Raw genomic sequence first — 16,756 nt, forward strand, 5'->3', positions numbered from 1 at the left:
CTATTTTACAGTGGCAGCACTGAAAGACCATTATTGCTGTGCGACATCCAAGCCATATCCTGGTTCATCCTTGTTGTACCGTCAGTGAAACCTCCAGCCACAGTGAGTTTCTAGTTTTGGGATCCTTTTCTGTGAGGATTCGTGAAGCGGAAAACATTTTTGTACAAACAGCCTCTTCTTGGCTATTCGATGTGGAACAACTGGGTACAAATTCCATCAGTTGGTTTCTGTATAAAAAATTGTTCAGTTTACTGATCCAATGCTCAGCATGATGTTTAAAATGCCTACATTGTGTTCTTTTCTGACCACCGCTACATTTTGTGCATTGAGGCCACTTCAGAGTGGGGTGGGGGAATTGAAAGTTTAATCATTCTTGCTGGAAAAGACCAGCATTAGCCAAGAAACTTTTCATCCTGAGTAATGCCTTTATCTTGCTCCATGAGATGCACTTTAACTGATTTGAGGAGAAGAGAACATTGGTGGGAAGAGCCATGATCAGATGCCTCATGATACTGCTTTAAGCATAGATTGGATCAAGCACTAGGGAAGATACTGGAGGAGAATAACACAAGATGTCATATAGGGAGGGCCTGGATGCTGTGGTAGGGGTTTCTCATTTGACATTCCTGTAGTTGAGTTAACGCTTTTGAAGTTGCAGACAGATATTCAAAGGAGCCTAAGGGAGGTAGGGGATTCAAAGGGGGTTGGATGCCAGTCTCACTCCCTTTAGACTCTCTTTTTTCTGGCAATCCCAGCTAACAGCACAATGAATAAAAAAAAAAACTTAATTTTTTTTCTTTTATAGCTCTGTTGTCAGTGCAAATGTTCCATTGGCTTTGTTGCAAATATTTTTGTTCTCTGCCATCAATAATCCAATAGGACATGCTCAGCTAAAAATGGCATTTAATACTTAAAAAAAAAATATATTGCATAATGATTATTTGCAATGGTATCTCTCAGAGTTAGTACATTAGATACCTGCATCTCCTATGTTATTCCAGTTGGGAGAACACAATGCACCTTTTGCAAATGACTCATTATACCTTGTGCACCTGTGTTAAGGGCAGAGGCAGATCTAGAGGAAGCCTGTGCTTACCTAAATGTTTGGGGATTTTTTAGGTAGGACTGGAAAACTTCACAGGCAAAAGAATGGACGTTTTAGAGGGGATAAATGCCACTGAATTTGAATGGGGCTCGGATACTAATATCCGGACTTTCTTTTTGGGGTCATGGCCAAGAGAATGGAAAGAATCTGTGTTCAGAAAGCTGTTGAGCGTTTCCTAAGTAAATGCAATAAACTAGGTAGGAGGGGACTGGGGGAATCCTTGGCTTAGCACCCTTAAGCCAAGAAATTTAAGTTGGAAAGATGCTGAACAAAAGCACAGGCGCACTACATATTTCTAGCTTTGGCTAGTATTGCTAATACATAAGTAATATATGAATTATGGAAGAAAAAGGAGATGGCTTTTGCAAATGGCTGTCATCTCCAGTGAGGAGAGAGTAAGTTGTGGAGTATGTGGCAGAGGGTGGTGCCATACCTGTCACAAAGGCCTTACTGAGTGAAAGTAATTGCTTTAATGATGAGTAGTTAAAACAGACACACAGGAGAAAAGAAGTGCAGCTCTCCAGCTTGAAAGCTGGTTCCAGGGTCATGCACAGAGCTCAGAGCCAATACGTTGTGGATATGAGGAATATTGATCCGGGCTATGGCTGCTTGCAGTGTTTCACTCTTTTTCCCAATCATCATGACTGGGATTTCTGACCTCTTTAACCACTACCATTTCCTTTTCTTTCACAGTCTCTTATGTTATAATGTGATATGTGCAGGAGCGAGGGCTTGGGTGGAGGGAGGGGCTTATTGTTGTGTGTATGGCACTGGGAGCTGTTTATCTGGGCACTTGCTTCCTTTGACTTCACCTTGAACAAAAGTAATTGCTTTATCCACAAGACATTGAAAAGGAGGCTCAGGCTTTGTATCATATCAAGCACTCTTTGAGCTCCTTTAGTATGCACAGAATCCTCCTTTGACATCCTCTAGTTATGCACGTGGGTTTTGCCTTTGCAGGAGACAACAGATTCTTGTCATGGACGTTAACTTTTCTCCCCCACCTTGTCTAATCTCTCAGATTCAAGTCCTGTCCTGCAGAATTCAAGTCCTTTCCTGCAGAAAATTCATTATGAATAAATGGAGGTTTCTGTGGATCCTCTGGTTAGGTTGGGTGTGACCCAGCAAGTGAGGAGCAGGATATGAGTGAGAAGGATCTTTTTGCAGAAGATGTCTCCTGGGGCAGAGGTTTTCTCACTTCAATAACCAGCTCCTCATTTAGTGTAAATGAGCGCTGGTCCATCTGTTTCAGTGGAGTGATGCCAGCTTCTATCATCTGAGGATACGGCCCACAATTGGTAGCTGTCCAGAAGTGCTCTAAAGAAAACTCAGAATAGATGGAGATTGTTATCATTTACAACCTGAAGCGTGAGGGCATGTGCTATTATCAATGCCGGCTACTGACTTGCTACTCCTTCCTGACTAAAGCCTGGTTTTTGATGTTGGGTGGCTGTGTGGCTTCCAGTGCACACAGCACCGGGATGGTGGGGGATTGGGAAGCCCTGCTGTTGTCATCACATGTGATGCATATTTGACAAAAAACCACCCCTGGAGCCAAGAGGTTGGAGGTGATGGGGAGCCAAGATCACAGGCCTAGTCTGTGCTGTCAGGTCTACCTCTGCTAGCCCTGTGAGGAGGCATGCACATACTGCATGAAATCACTTCCCACTGGGAATAAACATAGAATGGTACATGCTCTGAGAGGAGCTCCTTCCTCTGGCAGCTGGCAAAAGTATGGAGCTAAAGAGGCCAGCATGAGCTGTTTCAGCAGTTGCGTTGGTGGTGGCTGGTCCTACCAGTGACCCCGAGTGTATGGATTACTCTTCTGTGCTTGAGTTTTCATTGTTCCCTTGCCCTAGTGGCAGGTAGTCACAGACATGTAACAAAGTAGCTGGATGCCCAGGGCAGCAGTGATGTGTGGAGGCAGCAGGGACTGCCAGCTGCTGCTGTGCTGCCTGTGTGGCCGTTTTCCACCCCCATCATGTCGGTGCTTTGAGCTACAGCCCTCATTGCCCCATCTTCGTTATGCTATGGACTAGTCATATGACTGCTCCGTGAAAGTACAAGCTGGGCTGTTTGTATGCAGAGCGAGAGGGTGTCACACTGGTTAGGGGATGTTGGAGACTGGCTTCAATTCCCTGCTCTTCCTGTGTGAACCTGGGTAAGTCACTTAGCCTCAGTCTTCCTATCTGAAGAATGAGGATAATAGCACTTCCCTTACTATTAAGCGCTGTGAGAATAAATGTGTTAAAGCCTATGAGAGGCTTGGATATGATGATACTGTGGCTGTGTAAGTGCTGTGGGTGGAGTATGCTTTTTCATCCTGTTCTGCTTCTATAACAATGTTGCTGTGCTGCGCTGTTGGTTTCCCAAGCTGCTTTTGGATCATGTCTCCAAAGGACCCTTTGTTTGAGCAGTGCCTCAAGCTGGCTGAGAAAAGGTAAATGGATCTGGGGCAATGAGGAAATACAAATACCCTAGCTTTGTATTACTTGGCTGATGCCTTGCATGTGGATCTCTTGCATCACTTTGCTTCGTGCAGTCAGGCTTTCTTACTCAGCTGGCTTGTTTATTTTGTGTTGGCCTTCAGTATCGGGCACTTTGTCAAGGTGTCATCACGGGGATCAATTTTACTAATGTTCCAAACATCATGGGGCTAATCTCCTTTATTCTGTGCATGATTAGGGTGCTATAGCACAAGCTCTCTTGAAAAAGCCACTTATTTCAGGAAGGTGGGTGCATAGTATTTTCTCAGGGTTTCAGGTGTGAAATTTTGTCTCCGCCATAAGGAAAGCAATGTCTTTCCCCCTTTCCTCCTAATTGCTCAACTGCTGCAGCACCCACCCTGACATGTCTTTTAACTAAGTGATACATAACACCAGAGTGGTAACTCTGTAGCACAACAGAATAGCACCTTTTGCTGCATCAAGGTCTGGGAACCTGCGAGTAAACCCTTCCTAAAAACATATTCAAGGTAAATGTCACTAGCTTCCTTCTATTCTAGATAAAATAGCACAAGTAAATCTTTTGCTACTATATGAGTTCTGGCTGCGGTTAGCCTTGTGGGAAGGGAGCGGAGGGAAGTCAAATTAGGGTTTGAATATTCAGATTCCTGTGGTATTCTCTGGGATTTAAGAATGAAATGGGTTGAGTACATCGCTCAGGGGACTAAATTAATACACGAAAGTACATTTGGCTCCATGCTGCAAAGAAATCTCACTTCGGGGTCCAGCCGAGATATGGCTGTATAGCTGATCACCTCTTCCTTGGTGTCCCCTGTTTGTCTGGGGAGAAATATAATGGTTGTGGGCACTCTTAGTGGGACTGAAGGAGATCATGCTGTCTCAGTTTCTCAAATTAAAGAAGCAAGGGAATGAAACATGAATGAAAACCTGTTCCCCTTGTTTAGTTTGTGTGTTGGCTCAGGGACATAGGGGAGTCACCAAAAGGTTCTTGTACTTGAAATGTAGGAATGGCAACATGTGGTCCTTTCAGTCTGGTATTTTGTCTGACAGTGGTCAGTGCCAGCTGTCTCCAGGGCACAGTGCAGGGAATCCTACAGTTGTGGGGATAAACTATCCCTAGGGAATGCTCCTGCCTGCTTAGTAGTTATGAAGTGTTATTAAAAAACTGCACAGAGAAGCTCCATAGAGGCTCAGTGGTTAGATTAACAGCATTTTTGTTTCACATAGTTTATTCAAAGCTTTGACTTTTTAGAGAGAAAAGAACTTTTTTTTTAGCATTATATTAACCCCAAATGCATTTCTATTTGGGGAATAAATATGGTTTGGAGGAAGGAAGAACGGCACAGATATTAGTTCAGTAAATCACTTTTAAGATGATCAATACATAATTCTGCTCTTAGATGCAGTCTTGAATGCCCCAGAATGTGAATGTGTCCCCATTCACTCTCCTGAGAGTGGAAGGATTTGTGTTGCTGAGATCTCAGGGCTCCTATACACATGTGTGGAGCCTGCTCTGACATGCGGGAATTGATTAATCGAGTCTGCTGGAGCACAGAAATTGATGCACTCTGGCAGCCTTCTACGTCACGTGTATCAGTGTCCCAGCACGCCTCTGCACTGAGAAAATGGCTGTTAGGGGCCAAAATCAATTTAATTTAACTTTTAATCCAATGTTAGCCACGCCATGGATGATGGGCAGGGAAGAGCTGGAGGAGGGGACCCAAGCTCTGGCATCTATCAACCAAACACCCAGACCTTTCCTAAATGAGAAACTACACACACTGTTTAAGGATGACTGAATCAAACAGTTTATTTAACATCTAACAACCAGTTACTATAAAATCAAAATACCTTATCCTAAAAGAACACTATACTATAGTACATATATATTGTGGTGGTACTGCTTATGTTGGAGGTCTTATTTTATCCCTTATTTCTCAGATTGTCCAGCCTTGTGACTCCTGCAGTATATTCCTACTCTTGCCTGCCACGTCTTGATTAATTTGGATGTTATTAGTCAGGAGGTGTTACTTAAATTTCTTTTCCACAGTCAGACACTGGCAATCCATGTAGAAACTTATTTGGGTTATCAGCTGTCCTGTACCTCTCTTAGCTAATACTCACAAATCATGTCATCAGTTGAATCAGAGTCTTATTTGAGTTATGCAGTTTTCTTTCCTTTATGTATTTATTTATTTACTTACATCTATAAACAGTTCACAGTCAGAGACATCACTGTTATTTCCCAGTGTCGCATACAACTCTTAATTTTTACTTTAGGAATATTTCATTGGATCTAGATTTAGATGACATACCTTTTAGGGTAAAGGTAACTGAAAAGTTCAAACGCAACCAGGATATTTTTTCTTTTTCGTATCTGTAGTTTCCTTGTAATTCCCTCTATATCCAGGTGTGATCTGTTCTCACTAACTCCTTGGAACATTCCTGTTTGTCTGTTTTTGTTTTTGTGGGTTTTTTTAAGGGTGAAGGATTAGCCGTCACTCAGGCTCTTTCTCTCCTCAAGTCCCTTAGAGCCCGACTGGCTCAGCTCAATGTTAAAAAATATACAAAAAGGAACAACAAGGTCAACTTTCACTTGGACCTGATGGATAGCTGCTGTTCCTCCTTCTCACAGCTTTGGCTGATGCACTTTTTTTCTGCAGAGTATTTCTTTTTTTTTAAATGAATTTACTTCACTGGTAGCTTCGTAATGGTATCTGATTGAGTCCTCTTTTCCACCTGGGTCAGGCTCCAGGGATTCTTTAGTCCCAGCCATCCTTTCCAGTTTTTTTCTTCTCAGTCATCTTTCCGCATGCCACACTGCCCCTCCCAGGGTTTCTCCATCTTAAAGGAGCAGCAGCTCTGGAAGCATTGTTCTCCCACTGTCATTGCATTTCCACTCCATTCAGTCCCTTTCTCTATGGTAAGTATTTTATTTATGAACTGTCCCTCATATAATTAAGTTGCCTACTGTTTACAACACTATATAACATGCGGGTACATACAGACATAAAACACAAGGAAGAAGGGGTGATATTTACCTGTAGGGACTGCTGGGTCATGCTACTGGGGAAAGGTAGGGACAGATAAACCAGAATGACCCTCACACAGTTTCCCTCCCTGCAGTATGCTAGTAGTGTTGATCTATTCTGTATCACTGGTGGTAGACTTCAGCTTCAGGTAAATATCCTTTGTTTCTCAGCCTCACAGGCTCCATCTCTCAGGCACACTCCCAACCAGAAATCCACTTGATCTACCAGCGGTGGGGTGCTTTGAAATAAAACACATTCCATGAGCTTTATTTCAAAGTGCCTTGCCGCCATTTTTTCAGCACAAGGACGCTGATGCACCTGATGCAATTTTAATTAGTGAGGCTCACTAATTAAAGCGTCTGGCACTGCATCCCACAACACACGTAAAAATGCCCTCAGTGAGGTTGAGTTCCCTTCTTCCTTGCCTTTGCTCGCTACCTGCATTAGCACTTGTTCAGTTCTTTCTGTGGATGTTCAGTGTCCCGCCAAGGAGGGTTTGCTTTCTCCTTACGCGACGCATGAGATAACCATGAGGGAACGCCAACTCCCTGAGTGCATGTCATATTCCAGGATGCAGAAAGGATGGCAATGTCTAAAGGTCCTGCCTGAGATCCTCATAATGCTAGGCTCATATATTGACCTTAGCAACAATAACAAGAGGTGGAGGAGAGATTGAGGCACAGTGCTATGAAGGGACTTGCTCAGGTTCACAGAGAAGGATAAGGGCAGAGTGGGGGAAGGAACTCAGTGCAGTGCCTTATCTGCTAAGCCAAGGGTTGTCAGCCTACAGCTCATGGGCTGAACCCAGCCTGCTGGGCCACTGGATCTGGCCCATGGAGCTGGACTTTTGGTGCTATTAGGCAGCCTGGGGCTTCTTCCTGTGTGATAGCAGTGGGAAGCAGTGGTGGTCAGCACTTCCTCCTGCACTGTGGCAAGGAGAAGGGGTTCTAGTACCTGCTCACCTCATGTAAGTAAATTGTCCTGATTGTAGTGGGATGGATGATCACCACGGATCCTAGTTTTCCTTGATAAAAAAATCACAAATTCTCTTATAAAAAAAACAAAACAAAACCCCAGCTCCTTTGATTAAAACCCCAGAATCCACAATTAAAATGAAACACTACTATACATATAGATATCAATTAAACACAATGTTTTATTGATATATTTACAATTTTAAAGCAATTTGGCACCCTATCAGTGCCTCAATCACTATAGTAAATTAAATAAAGTACCTATAAATTTTGGTATTTGATTTTGGACTTTTAACATGAAAAATCAGCTCCCCCCTGTCCGCTTAGCTCACCAGGATGCAGGTCCAGGCTCCTCACTCCTAAGCCACATCCCCCTGGCCCTGCTGGAGCCCTATCTGCCAGGGCTACGGGGCCAGGGACCTGAGTCCACAGCCTCCTGCCCCCCTGCAGCAGCACCCAAACCTGGCTTCTCCCCATGCCCTGTGGGCTGTATGGCCGGAGCAAAGCCCATGGGGAGGCAAGTGTGCGCTGCCTGCTGCGGGCAGGTGTGGGGGCAGGGTCTGCTCCCCGCTGCTGTGCTCACTCATATGGGAGGCAGGGAGACCCATGCCCTCTGGATCTGTATGCAGGGTCAGGGCAGGGGCAGGCTGCCTGCTGCAAGCTCAGGCTCCCCACCCTGCTGCCCTCCCCTGGGGCCTCCACAGCCTGGCAGGTGGGACCCTATGCAGGAGGGCAGAGCGGGGCTACATGGGGAAGCTTGTTGCTGCAAGTGCAAGCCCTGTGCTGCCCTGATGAGGTGTCCCCTGTCTGCCTGGCAGCAGTGGGGTCAGCAGCTCAGAGTTTTGCCCCTTGCTACTACCAGGCATGTGTTGCCAGGGTGGTGTAGGGCCCAACAGTGGCAGTAGTGAGCTTCCCTGACTGGCTCCGCTCTGTCCTGTTGGGCCAGACCTCACTTGCTGGCCCCGGGGGAGGGCAGCAGGGCAGGGAACCCAAACCTGCAGTGGGCAGCTCACCTCCACCTCATGCACAGATCTGGGGGGATGTTCCCCTGCCCTCCTGGGAGTGCACATAGAGGTGGAGAGCAGGTCCTGCCTCCCCCACCCCACCGCCTGGATGAGCTGCCTGTGGCCCCATCCCTCTCCCTGCCAGGGCCCTGTGGCTGTGCATTAAAGCCCTGGGCCCCAACCTCCATGCACCAGGCCCAGCCTTGGCCTGCCCAATTCCTTTCCTCCCGATGGGGGCCTCAATCCCTGACTTACCTGCAGGAGCTGCTCACTAGGCTGCCTGGAAGTCATGTGCATGTACATGCACACAATGCCTCCTGCCCGACTGCCCTCCTCCCGCTCCCCTCAGCCCCCTGCAGGCTGGAACTCTGCCAGCCTGCAGATAGCACTTTGCAAAAGAGCAAAATCTGCCTGTTTCTCTGTTAAAATGAAAAATCTGCGTTTATCTTGGGTAGAAGGAAAAGCCACTGTTTTTTTACGTTTTCCCGTGCAAAATGGAAAACCCAAATCCCTGATGATTACATTGCAATGTGCCCTGTGAGAGGGACAGCACATAGTTTGGGGTCAGAGCAGAGACCAATATGCTGAACTCTTCCTGCACCTTATACTACTGGGAAGGCTTCAGCTGGAGTATAGTTTCCACTCTGTGCTGGCTCAACTGAAGTGTGGGGAAGGCTCTGTCCTCCCTTACATGGGCATAGGAGGGAAAGAAGGAGCCTTTCCAGTTGACACTTTTCTCTTCTATGTTGTGACCTGCCATTCAGGAAAGCCATGCAGGAGACTAGAGAGGCTTCTCACAGTCTGTTTTCTGGGTCCATAGGTCTACTCTGAGTGGAGCTCGGAGTGATTTCTGCTTCCTTCCTTCCTGCCCAGTTCCCTGCTCTGTGCTCTGCTGGTGCCATCTGATGACCACAGGGGAAGAATTGTTATATGTTCATGAAATAAAATGCCACTGCTGTTTTTAAAAAAAAAAAAAAAAAAAGAGTAAATCTATCAAAAACAAAACACCAACCCACCCCAAAAACCAAGGAAAATCCCAAAACAAATTAACAAAACAAACAAACAACCCACCCAATGTCCACAAAAAACCAAAAAACACCCCTCTCCCTTCATTAATGTTCCTCCTTTTCCCTTGTTGGCTGTGAAGTTTGTGTTTTTTATATATCAATGTGATTATGCACTATTCTTCTACCATGGTACAAGCCAGGGACTCTCGCTTGATAACTTATGCCCCAAACCTGTAACTTCGAGTTGAGCTACAGCGTGTTGTTTCGAAAAACCATCTCGCCTTGCTTTCACAAATGAGTGATAAAGAAGCCATCTCCACCCTTGGAAAGTTGTTGCAATGGTTCAATTACCCTCACTGTTAGAAATCCCACAGTTAGACATGTTTTGGCTGTGAATTTGTGTAGTGTAGCTTTTAGTGAGCCTTTGTTGGCCAATTTGAGGAGCCTTCTCCTAGACATCTTGTCGCTATGTAGGCACTGCTGGGTTAGCAGAATGCACAAAGCAAGATGATGTACATATAGCTGAGGTTTTTAGAACGACTAGAGATATTTTGAGATCATCTCCCTCAACTGCCCTGTTCTAAGAATTTGAGCCCTTTTAAAGGGGTCTTGAGTTGGTTATCAAAATATTCATTGTTTGCCCTTAAATCTTGGCTTCCATCTCCAGAAGACCCTAAAACGCTGTGCTGACAAGTCATACCAAACACTGTAAACTTGATCCATGACTAAGATTCTGCTTTCATAGAGTTCCTCTGGTTCCTGTGAGGAGGTAAAGTTGCTTAGAAATGTCTTAACTCCTGCTGCATCTCTAGATTCCTTGAAGGCACTCTTGATTTTTTTTTGTTTTTGTTTTTTTTGAATGACCAGGATATATGCTTGAATTCAAGCCAGTGAACTGAATCTTTCTGTCACTTTGGGCATGTTCTCAAGGGCCTTGGGAATAACAAGCATTTAGAAAATTTTCCTGTTATTGGTTGGATCCCAGCCTAACTCCCAAAGTGCTAGCGAATGAGGAGATGCACTCTTGGTTAAGCTACTGGCTTGGAGTGCAAGAGAGAGGGGTTCAATGCCCAGGTCTGCCACAGGCTTTCTGCATGACCTAGGATGCATCTTTTAGTCTTTCTATACTGTTCTTTGCCTGCCCTGCATATCCAGACTGTGAATATTTCAGGCCAGGCACTGTCTATATACAGTGCCTAGCACAGCCAATGATCCTAGGTAGGGCTCTGCGAAATTTTGGCAGCTGTTTCATTTTGGAGGTGTTTCAGCCCGAAATACCAAAACTGAAACGAAACGGAAGGCTTCAAAACATCTTTGAAATGAAACGAAACCATTTAAAATGTTTCAGAATGTTTTGGAGGTGCCCCCTGGGAATAGTCCAGCACAGCCTTCCTTTTAAAGAGCTGGGAGGCTGGGGCCGGGCAGCCATGGGGGCCTCTCCCACGGCTCCCCACACTGGGAAAGGGGCAGGCACAGCCAGAGGAGCCATGGGAGAAGCCCCCATGGCTGCCCTGCCTGGCTCCATCTCCTGCCCAGCCCCAGCCTCCCAGCATTTTAAAAAAATGCAAAAAACAAAAAAGCCCCGCATTCACTGGCTGCAGTAGCAGCAATTGGGGCCTCTGGGGGCTCATGGCAGAGCCCCCCCCACACAGTGAGGGCCAGCAGGCATTGTCCCCCCTGCTCGGCACCTGCGTGGCAGCTGCCTCACGGCGTGGGTGCAGTGTGGCTTGGCAGGGCTGTTTGGAAGAAGGAGCCGCTGAGGCTGAGTGGTGCCAGGTTCTGGCTGACTGCTGGAGCCACCCTAGCTCCCAGACAGTGTGTGGCACTCTGCTGAGCCACTCTGCACCTGCGCCATGGGGCAGCTGCCATGCCGGTGCCAAGTGTGGGGAGGGCAATCCCTGCTGCCCCCCACTGCCCTGTGCTGCGTGGAGAGGCTCTGCCATGAGCCCCCAGAGGCCCTGATTGCCACTACTGTAGCCAGTGAGTGTGGGGCTGTTTTTTGTAAGTGCCACGACTAGGCTGGGGCTGGGCAGGGGCTGGGGCCAGGTAGGGTTGGCATGGGGGCTTCTTTTGTGGCTCCCCAACAAGGGCAGAGGCAGGCACAGCCGGAGGAGCCATGGGAGAACCTGCAGCCTCCCGGCTGTGCCTGCCTCTCCCCGGCCGATCCGAATCGCCGAATCAGTACCAAAACTCCAAAACAGATTCGGCTGAATCGAAACAGAATGGTGATTTGAAACACTGAAACGAATCACTGTCCTCCAAAACAGCCGAATCCAAAACCAAAATGAAACGTAGTCATTGCACACAAACCCTGCTCCTAAGCACCACTGTAATAGCTAGACAGGTAGTGAAGGCAATCTGCTGAAAGTAAAAATGCTTGGGTTGTGTGTAGCCTGTGGCCAGCAGCCAAGTTACAGAGTGTCTGTTATCTTAGCTAATACCACTTCTTTGTTCCTTCTGCTTTTCCAGTCTGAATTCACCCATGTTATTCACTAGACTGTCAGCTCTTTCCACAAAGCCTCTCTGTATTATGCCTGTACAGTGCTCAGCACAGCAGAGTCCTGGTGTGGGCTCTTATACCCACACTTATGCTCTTAAAGTTCTTATGACCTGGGCTCTTATGTCTTACAATAATTATGCAAAATAATTAATTCTAGGCCAACAGGGCAACAAATCATCTATATTCTCCATGTAAATGTACCCTGACTACTGGGGGCAGGGAACGTAAATGAGCTGCCTCCAAAATTTCAGCTCAAAATATGTAGCTGAAAAACAAACAGCTTTCTCCTTCTCCCTTGGTTGGAGCTATAATCTAGGGCTAAATACTTATGGCAAATTGCTCTTTAAGGAATTTAAATTCCATATTTATAATTTCATTCTTATTAATTAAAAGCCCCCTCTCAGTTACAGTTTGCTCAACTGATTGACAGCCAACTCTGGGGTGCTGCACATCCTGCATATATATTTCAACAAGCATGCACATCCTTAAATTTTACTTTACTTATTTATTTAGCTTTTATGAGAATAGCATCTAGCCATCTGCTCTAGGCACCTTTGTATCATTTAAAATATGTCCTAAAAGCAACAATCAGAATAACTTGCCACAAGCCTTGCCTTCCCCACCTTGAATAATTCTCCACCCCTTCAATTACAGTTCCTTTTACCCAATCTAGTTTCAAGTGCCTCCTAGGGGGAAAAAAAAGCTTCTGTTTGAAATGTAGATTTTTTTCTGTTAGGTAAATGGCTTGCATACAGTGTATTCAAACTGACATGTCTGTCATTTTTATTTCAGGGGGCCCACTTTTTTATATGTCTTGCTCTGTCCCCAAATCAGGAAAGCATGGAGATTCCTGTCCTAGTCGTTGTCATCATCACTGGCAATCCCTCGCAGTCTAGGCTGATTTATTTTTCCCCATGATTGTCGTATCTATGGGTCTGAAGATGGCTGATGAGGCCAAATCAGGATTGATGGGTTCTATTGCAACTGGGGTAGCCACCCACCCATGTGGGGTGGGTGGCTCTGAGTTCTTGGTTTGGTCCATGACATGCTGTTTCTGCCACTCCCACCTTTCCATCTGCTGTTGTCATGAGGTTTCAAAATACTGAGATCCTTGCAGCAGGCTCTTCCTCCATTCGGAGTGGTCCTGGGCAGTAGTTGATGTCGATGTTGCATGAGTTGATGTTAATGTTGCATTTTTTCAAGTTGGACTTGAGGACGTCCTTGAAGTGCTTTCTCTGCCCTCTTCTTGAGCATATGCCTTGACTAAGCTGGGAGAATAAAACTTGCTTCAGTAATCTGGAGTCAGACATCCTCCAGAAAGACATGGGCAGCCCAGCAAAGTCGATGTTAGCTGATTGTTGCCTTGCTGCTCATGGTGTTTCCTTTTTGAGAGGATGCTAATGTTGGTGCATCTGTCTTCCCACTGGATTTGAAGGATCTGCTGAGGCAGGCAGGTACTTTTTCAGTGACTTGAGGTGTCTCTTGTATTTTATCCACATCTCAGCTCCATTCAGTAAGGTTGGGATTGTGACTGCTTGATAAACCATGAGCTTGGTTTTGAGTCTGATGTCATGATCTTCAAATACCCATTTCCTTAGGTGTCCGCAGGCTGCACGTGCACATTTGATGCAAAGTTGGATTTTTTTGTGGATGTCAGCCTTCTGTGAAAGATGGCTGAAATAGCAAAGCTGTGCTGCTATCCAGTGCGCCCGCAAGTGGTGGATAATGGAATGACCTGCAGGGAAAGTTAGGTCTGAAATAAGCAGGGGTAACTCTGATGACTAAGCAGTTGTGGACCTTTTCTAGTACCCCAAAGTTTATTCAAGGCATATAGCAGATATGGAAAGTATGAGTGATTTGTTTAAAAAAGTGGTAAGTGGAAAACGTTGTGTAGTCTTACCATCCAAGATATTCCTGGGGTCCTATGACCCTTAATTGGGAAGGGCTGGCTTCAGAAGGTAAGAATGTAAGGCAATAAGTTAGTGCTTTCAAATCCTGCATGAAGAGACTTTCTTGTCACCTGGTTTCCTACTAACCTTTGTATACATAAACACACATTTGGGACAGCTAATGATCCCTTATTCAGAGGAACCTTGAATTTTAGTCATTATCATCATGGTGGAAAATGGTGGCATCCAGATCCCTTGGTTACAGATCAGAACAGGGCCTTGCCATGTTAAGTGCTCTGCAAGCCTAGAAAGCTGCAGAGACCCACAAGCCTCAGAGAGAGCAGGCAGTTTAATGAGGTCAAATTCACCACTGGTGTAAGAGAATTGCACTTGTCTTTCGGTAGGGGACCTGCACTATTAACTTGTGTATAAGCAAGGAGAAAATGGATCCTTTTTTCCTAAAAAATAACGAAAATCCAAAGCTCTATTTTCAGCAGATTAGTGCTTGTGTCTAATTTATTTCTCTTTCTTGAATGCCGATGTGTTCTACTGAGTCGGGTCACAAGCGGAGACCAGGGGAATGGCTCAGTCAATATGAATGTCCCAACTCTGAATCCAGAGCAGTGAAACTTGGTTAGTTTGAAGCTGAGAATCTTGTTAACTTTTTCTGTTGTGGCTTGTTGGAAGCTCTGAATGGCATTACTGAAGCTTACCAGTCTTCAAGCTCAGGAGGCCAGCCTTGCATCAGCTCTTACATTTAGGTTAAGAAGGTTATCAACACAGCTATAAGGATTAACTTGTAATTCATTTGGCCTGGAAGCATAAATGCTGTAGCTATCAATGTCTAAGATACATACTTGACCAGGAAGTGTTTTTCATGTGTTGTAGGTGAGTAGTTTTTCCAAGCCTGCTTCTGTTTTCTGAACTCAAAGAAGGCTCTAGGACCCTAAATGCTTCTAGTTGTTTGAATTACTCTTCCAGAGCAGTCTATAGCCAGTGACTGAGTTTTGTTATCTTTATGAAGTGAGGAAGAAGGTAGGGCAGGGGAGCACCTTAGAGATTATTCGATTTAGGGAGTCATGAGCTTCTGTAGGCAACACCCTATTGTGTCAGATGCTATGTTCCATGAAGTGTTTTCTGTCTCTAACTTTTATTTCCCCCTCCTTTTATTAATTTCTCTCTCTATGGTTCCATCAGTCAGTACTGATGCTGCACAGAACAGGGACACCTTTAATGTAGCAATAACTTTCCTTCATTCTTCCTAGTGTTTTGCAAACCTTGTACAATCAGTCAGTTTTAATCCTGTCCAGTCTTTGATATTGGTGGTCCAGCTTGTCCTAGGTCATCCTTTTCTTTGTCTGTCCACAGCACCTTGCAGGATGGTGTTGATGAGGGTGCTGGGCCTTCTTGTTACATGTCCAAACCTGACCTGTGGTAGGGTAAGTCTTGACCAGACAGGGACATGTCTAAATTTGCCCTTTGGTTTGGACATGTCCCTGTCAGATCAAGGTTTATCCTGCCACTGGTACCATGTAGCCAGGTTGCACTGGTCTCTGGTTGGGTCATCAATGACTAAACTGGCACCCCTTCCTGGTCTGTTAGAGGAGGGTATATGGAGACCCAGCAGGACTAAAAACAAAACCTGCTGTAACCTGGGAACACCCAAGGGCGTGCCCGTCCTCAGTTGAAAGGGATAGATGAGGCAGGCGACAGTGCTGTGAGAGGGACACCGGTGATTAGAGGTTGGGTCCCGCTTTTCTTTATAGAGTCAACTCCACGCCAATGCTCTTAACTATTTCCAGTTTATTGAATTATAATATACATATTATTCTTATCCAATATATATATCCAGTATAATATAAAAGATATCGTTAAGAATACTTTTGGGAAGCTTTCTTTTGATACCTATTAGGTACTTATAGGATACTATATATATATATATAGTGTGTGTGTGTGTGTGTGTGTGTGTGTGTGTGTGTGTGTGTGTGTGTGTGTGTGTGTGTGTGTGTGTGTGTGTGTGTGTGTGTAAGTATCCTAATAGGTATCAAAGGAAAGCTTCCCAAAAGTATTCTTAATGATATCTTTTAACAACCCCAAAGGTATACGGATAAATATTTACAATACGACAAGCCAGAAACCCATTATACAAAACTAACCCAGTTCCATAACACATTGTACAACATATTCATAATTATGATAACAGTTATACAAAATATGAGGCACAGTTTTACATGGCATAAGGCGCGTTTACCCCTGGATCCCAGCTAGCAAGGGATGCTTCCTCTCCTATGGGTCTATCTGGGAGGGAAACTTTCACCCAGGGCTTCCCTCTGGGGTAGTGGGGGGAGGATGCCTTATTTCAGGAATGCCATCCCTGTGGGATCCGACTCTGCCAGCACTTACAGTTTCCTTCAAGGAGTTGCTGACCGGGCCTCAGGGCCTTCCGCTCAGGTGGAAGTCCCCCCCAGCACTGTCTACTTCACATGAGACCTCCCCTCCTGGCCCCGTGCCCTGCTTTGGGCACCGAGGTTGTTTCAGCTCTCAGGGCGGGGGTGGTGGAAATCTAGCTGCTGCTGGCTGGGTTTACCTAGCCTTATGCCTGGGCCTCCCCTTTCCCAGGCCCTGCTCTAGGCTCCAGGGCTCTTTTAGTTTAATAAAGAGGTACACTGTGGGGCTCCGATTACTCAGTCTAGAGCTGGGGCTAACTTGAGCAAACTCGAGCAGCTCCCAGGGCCGACTCTCCATGCAACAACCTGCGCACATGTGGGACCTGAGCAGCC

General features: G+C 45.7%; 1 protein-coding gene across 5 annotated transcripts in view; it reads left to right on the top strand.

The window, feature by feature from the left end:
• TSPAN4 (tetraspanin 4) overlaps positions 1–16,756 on the top strand; it is an 861,113-nt gene that overhangs the window by 155,424 nt on the left and 688,933 nt on the right. For all 5 annotated transcript variants that reach the window (XM_090032439.1, XM_090032433.1, XM_090032431.1 and 2 more), the window contains exon 2: positions 12–102. The gene's annotated coding sequence lies outside the window, so the exon portion shown is untranslated. The remainder of the gene's footprint in view (positions 1–11; positions 103–16,756) is intronic.

The sequence above is a fragment of the Crocodylus siamensis genome, chromosome 2, assembly GCF_052110815.1.
Source record: "Crocodylus siamensis isolate JL-2025a chromosome 2, ASM5211081v1, whole genome shotgun sequence".
In the NCBI taxonomy this organism is placed as follows: domain Eukaryota; kingdom Metazoa; phylum Chordata; order Crocodylia; family Crocodylidae; genus Crocodylus; species Crocodylus siamensis.